Source organism: Mesoplodon bidens, assembly GCF_964165515.1.
Source record: "Mesoplodon bidens genome assembly, contig: HAP1_SCAFFOLD_136, whole genome shotgun sequence".
Lineage (NCBI taxonomy): Eukaryota > Metazoa > Chordata > Mammalia > Artiodactyla > Ziphiidae > Mesoplodon > Mesoplodon bidens.
Window position 1 is genome coordinate 785,467 of NW_027671796.1, and position 6,000 is coordinate 791,466.

Consider the following 6,000-nt stretch of genomic DNA (forward strand, 5'->3'; position numbering starts at 1 on the left):
ATAAAATCTAACTTGAACAAAAAAAGAAAAAAAAACTGAACCTAACAGTTATACAGAGGAAAACACTACCAAGGCACTTGCTCCAGTGGTAAACAATTCTGAAATTGGTCAGAGGTGGGGAATCATCTCCCATACAGCCAGCAGCCCCGCCCGCCCACGCAAGGAGCGTCCTTATTGCAAAGCTGGGGGACCGTGCTGAGGCCTCTGTGAGTAAACGTGAGCTGAGCCCCAGGCCAGCTGCTGCTGAACTGTTCCCACCCTTCCCAGGTGAAACACCTGAATATGTACAAGGGCTTGAAAGCCTAGAGGAAGGGCCGTGGAGCCACACCAGCGACAGCACGCAGGCCACCTTGGTGCCTGCAGGTCAGCCAGGATGGTCCTGGCCACGGGCGCTCTTCTGGAAGCTTTCCATTGCCCTGCCTGAGATACCCCTCCTGTCCCGGCCCCCACTCCTTTTTTTCCTTCCTCACCTCAGCCCGGAGAGATATTCCAGTGGAAGTTATGGGTGACACATCCTCTTCTTTACAGGTGGCAGCCTGGCAACTCCTGCAGAAAGTCCAGCAGAGCCCCACTCACACCGGGCCACCCACAAAGCCGTGGACCCTCACACCCTCCCACCAGCACAGCCCTGAGACTGCTGACGGGGCAGAGAATAATGAGTCAGGCACAGCTGCAGGGGCTATTGCTGCCTGGAGTGCTGTTTATATTGACCTCAACCCAGGCACACCTGGGGAGGGCTTGCCGGCAGGGTCAGGCTGCCCAGGTCAGCTAATCCTCAGCCCTCAGGGAATCACATTGCAGAAAATGGACCTCGCTAAGACAGAATATTCGCCAAGGAAAAGAAGCACACAATGCCATTTGCAGCACCGTAGATGAGTCTAGAGGTAATCACGTGACTTGGAGTAAGTCAGAAAGTGAAAGACACATATCATATCATATCACTTATAGGTGTTACCTATAAATTGATACCAGGGCAGATATTTCCACGGAGAAGGGCAATCACAGATTCATTAAACAAACTTATGGTTCACCAAAGGAAAGGTGTGAGGATTGAATTCATTACGATATTGGGGTTAACAGACATATACAAACACAGTAGACGTATATAATCACCAAAGACCTACGGAGTACCAAGAGAAGACTACTCAACATTCTGTCATAACGAACATGGGAAAAGGATCCCAGGAAGAACAGACATATGTATATGTGTAAAAGAACCACCTCTTGCACACCTACAACAAGCTAAACGTTGTACTCAAACTTGCTGTAATAAAAAATAAAAAATTAAATTAAAAACACGAACAAGAATTAGTGAGAAAAACTTGAGGGGCTTTCTCCTGGTACATTCCGTTCTACATTCCAATCTAGAACGCGACTTCCATTGAGGCTCTGCTGCCCTAGTAACCAGATTTGGTAAGGGAGAACTGCTGCCACCTTGTGGCCGTTTCACACAACAGCAGCTTTAATCCCAGCGCTAATGGTCAGTGGATATTCCAAATCATTACAGGCCTGTAAATGACACCTGCCCTGAAAACCAATCCTGGGGTCATATATCGAGCAAAAAATTCAAAAGACGTCCATATTTCAAAACGACAGTTTCTAGAGGCATATTTCACGCACATTAGTGTTCTGCTTCTTTTGATTTCTTTCTTTCTTTGTTAAAAAAACGGGAATGGAAAAAGGCAACCCACAGAATGGGCGAAAACTTTCTCAAACGAATCAATGGACAAAGGTTTAATCTCCAATATATATAAACAGCTCATGCAGCTTAATATTAATAAAACAAACAACCCAATACAAAAATGGGCAGAAGATCTAAATAGACGTTTCTTCAAAGAAGACACAGAGATGGCCAAGACGCACATGAAAAGCTGCTCAACATCACTAATTATTAGAGAAATGCAAATCAAAACTACAATGAGGTAAGACCTCACACCTGTTAGAATCGGCATCATCAGATAATCTACAAACAACAAATTCTGGGGAGGGTGTGGACAAAAGGAACCCTCTTCCGCTATTGGTGGGAATGTAAATTGATACAGTCACTATGGAGAACAGTATGGAGGTTCCTTTAAAAAACTAAAAAGAGAATTACCATAGGATCCAGCAATCCCACTTCTGGGCATATACCCAGAGAAAACCATAAATCACAAAGACACATTCACCACAATGTTCATTGCAGCACTATTTACAATAGCCGATCATGGAAGCAACCTAAATGCCCACAGACAGACGAATGGATAAACATGTGGTACATATATAAAATGGAATATTACTCAGCCATAAAAAGGAATGAAACTGGGTCATTTGTAGAGAAGTTGATGGATCTAGAGACTGTCATACCGAGTGAATTAAGTCAAAAAGAGAAAAACAAATATTGTATATTAATGCCTATATGTGGAACCTAGAAAAATGCTACAGATGAACTGGTTTGCAGGGCAGAAATAGAGACACAGAGGTAGAGAACAAACGTATCGACACAAAGTGTGGGAAGCCATGGGGTGGTGGTGGTGGGATGAGTTGGGAGATTGGGATTGACCTGTATACATGTCTATGCATAAAATAGATAACTAAGAATAACCTACTGTATAAAAAAAAATAAATAAAATTAAATTTCAAAAATTTTAATAATAAAATGTAAAAATAAAACAGAAAAAAGTTCTTCCATTCACACTGATGTATTTATAAGAATGAATTATTTCCATGCTTATATATATAAATACATAAAAGAGGAATAAAATCTAACTTGAACCAAAAAAGAAAAAAAAAACTGAACCTAACACTTATACAGAGGAAAACACTACCAAGGCACTTGATCCAGTGGTAAACAATTCTGAAATTGGTCAGAGGTGGGGAATCACCTCCCATACAGCCAGCAGCCCCACCTGCCCACGCAAGGAGCTTCCTTATTGCAAAGCTGGGGGACCGTGCCGAGGCCTCTGTGAGTAAACGTGAGCTGAGCCCCAGGCCAGCTGCTGCTGAACTGTTACCACCCCTCCCAGGTGAAACACCTGAATATGTACAAGGGCTTGAAAGCCTAGAGGAAGGGCCGTGGAGCCACACCAGCGACAGCACACAGGCCACCTTGGTGCCTGCAGGTCAGCCAGGATGGTCCTGGCCACGTGCGCTCTTCTGGAAGCTTTCCATTGCCCTGCCTGAGATACCCCTCCTGTCCCTGCCCCCACTCCTTTTTTTTCCTTACTCACCTCAGCCCGGAGAGATACTCCAGTGGAAGTTATGGGTGACACATCCTCTTCTTTAGAGGTGGCAGCCTGGCAAATCCTGCAGAAAGTCCAGCAGAGCCCCACTCACACCGGGCCACCCACAAAGCCGTGGACCCTCACACCCTCCCACCAGCACAGCCCCGAGACTGCTGACGGGGCAGAAAATATGGAGTCAGGCACAGCTGCAGGGGCTATTGCTGCCTGGAGTGCTGTTTATATTGACTTCAACCCAGGCACACCTGGGGAGGGCTTGCCGGCAGGGTCAGGCTGCCCAGGTCAGCTAATCCTCAGCCTTCAGGGAATCACATTGCAGAAAATGGACCTCGCTAAGAGAGAATATTCGCCAAGGAAAAAAAGCACACAATGCCATTTGCAGCACCGTGGATGAGTCTAGAGGTAATCACGTGACTTGGAGTAGGTCAGAAAGTGAAAGACACATATCATATCATATCACCTATAGGTGTTACCTATAAATTGATACCAGGGCAGATATTTCCACGGAGAAGGGCAATCACAGATTCATTAAACAAACTTATGGTTCACCAAAGGAAAGGTGTGAGGATTGAATTCATTACGATATTGGGGTTAACAGACATATACAAACACAGTAGACGTATATAATCACCAAAGACCTACGGAGTACCAAGAGAAGACTACTCAACATTCTGTCATAACGAACATGGGAAAAGGATCCCAGGAAGAACAGACATATGTATATGTGTAAAAGAACCACCTCTTGCACACCTACAACAAGCTAAACGTTGTACTCAAACTTGCTGTAATAAAAAATAAAAAATTAAATTAAAAACACGAACAAGAATTAGTGAGAAAAACTTGAGGGGCTTTCTCCTGGTACATTCCGTTCTACATTCCAATCTAGAACGCGACTTCCATTGAGGCTCTGCTGCCCTAGTAACCAGATTTGGTAAGGGAGAACTGCTGCCACCTTGTGGCCGTTTCACACAACAGCAGCTTTAATCCCAGCGCTAATGGTCAGTGGATATTCCAAATCATTACAGGCCTGTAAATGACACCTGCCCTGAAAACGAATCCTGGGGTCATATATCGACCAAAAAATTCAAAAGACGTCCATATTTCAAAACGACAGTTTCAAGAGGCATATTTCACGCACATTAGTGTTCTGCTTCTTTTGATTTCTTTCTTTCTTTGTTAAAAAAACGGGAATGGAAAAAGGCAACCCTCAGAATGGGCGAAAACTTTCTCAAACGAATCAATGGACAAAGGTTTAATCTCCAATATATATAAACAGCTCATGCAGCTTAATATTAAAAAAACAAACAACCCAATACAAAAATGGGCAGAAGATATAAAGATACGTTTCTTCAAAGAAGACACAGAGATGGCCAAGACGCACATGAAAAGCTGCTCTACAGCACTAATTATTAGAGAAATGCAAATCAAAACTACAATGAGGTATCACCTCACACCTGTTAGAATCGGCATCATCAGAAAATCTACAAACAACAAATTCTGGGGAGGGTGTGGACAAAAGGAACCCTCTTCCGCTATTGGTGGGAATGTAAATTGATACAGTCACTATGGAGAACAGTATGGAGGATCCTTTAAAAAACTAAAAAGAGAATTACCATAGGATCCAGCAATCCCACTTCTGGGCATTTACCCAGGGAAAACCATAAATCACAGAGACACATTCACCACAATGTTCATTGCAGCACTATTTACAATAGCCAGGTAATGGAAGCAACCTAAATGCCCACAGACAGATGAATGGATAAAGATGGGGTACATATATAAAATGGAATATTACTCAGACATAAAAAGGAATGAACCTGGGTCATTTGTAGAGACATCGATGGATCTAGAGACTGTCATACAGAATGAAGTAAGTCAGAAAGAGGAAAACAAATATTGTATATTAATGCATATATGTGGAACCTAAAAAATGGTACAGATGAACTGGTTTGCAGGGAAGAAATAGAGACACACAGGTAGAGAACAAACGTATGGACACCAAGTGTGGGAAGCCATGGGGTGGTGGTGGTGAGACGAGTTGGGAGATTGAGATTGACCTGTATATATGTATATGCATAAAATACATAACTAATAATAACCTGCTGTAATATAAAAGTAAATAAAATTAAATTTAAATTTTTTTTTTTTTTTTTTTTTTTTTTTTGCTGTATGCGGGCCTCTCACTGTTGTGGCCTCTCCCGTTGCGGAGCACAGGCTCCGGACGCGCAGGCCCAACGGCCATGGCTCACGGGCCAGGCCGCTCCGCGGCATGTGGGATCTTCCTGGACCGGGGCACGAACCCGTGTCCCCTGCATCGGCAGGCGGACTCTCAACCACTGCGCCACCAGGGAAGCCCAATATCAAAATTTTAAAAAATAAAATTTAAATATAAAACAGAAAAAAGTTCTTCCCTTCACACAGATGTATTTATAGGAATGAATTATTTCCATGCTTATATCTATAAATATATAAAAGAGGAATAAAATCAAACTTGAACCATAAAAGAAAAAAAACCTGAACCCACCAGTTATACGGAGAAAAACACTATCAGGGCACTTGCTCCACCGGCAAACAATTCTGAAATTGGTCAGAGGTGGGGAATCATCTCCCATACAGCCAGCAACCCACCCCCCACGCAAGGAGCGTCCTCATTGCAAAGCTGGGGGACCGAGCCGAGGCATCTCTGAATAAAGGTGAGCTGAGCCCCAGGCCAGCTGCTGCTGAACTCTCACCACCCTTCCCAGGTAAAACACCTGAATATGTACAAGGGCGTGAAAGACTA

The 6,000-nt window shown here is 43.6% G+C and overlaps 1 long non-coding RNA gene across 1 annotated transcript in view; it reads left to right on the forward strand.

Moving 5' to 3' along the window:
* LOC308611045 overlaps window positions 1-5,731 on the forward strand; it is a 415,592-nt gene extending 409,861 nt beyond the window's left edge. The window contains exon 2 of the long non-coding RNA XR_014014762.1: window positions 5,623-5,731. This is a non-coding gene — a long non-coding RNA (uncharacterized lncRNA). The remainder of the gene's footprint in view (window positions 1-5,622) is intronic.
* The last annotated feature ends 269 nt before the right edge of the window (window positions 5,732-6,000 follow it).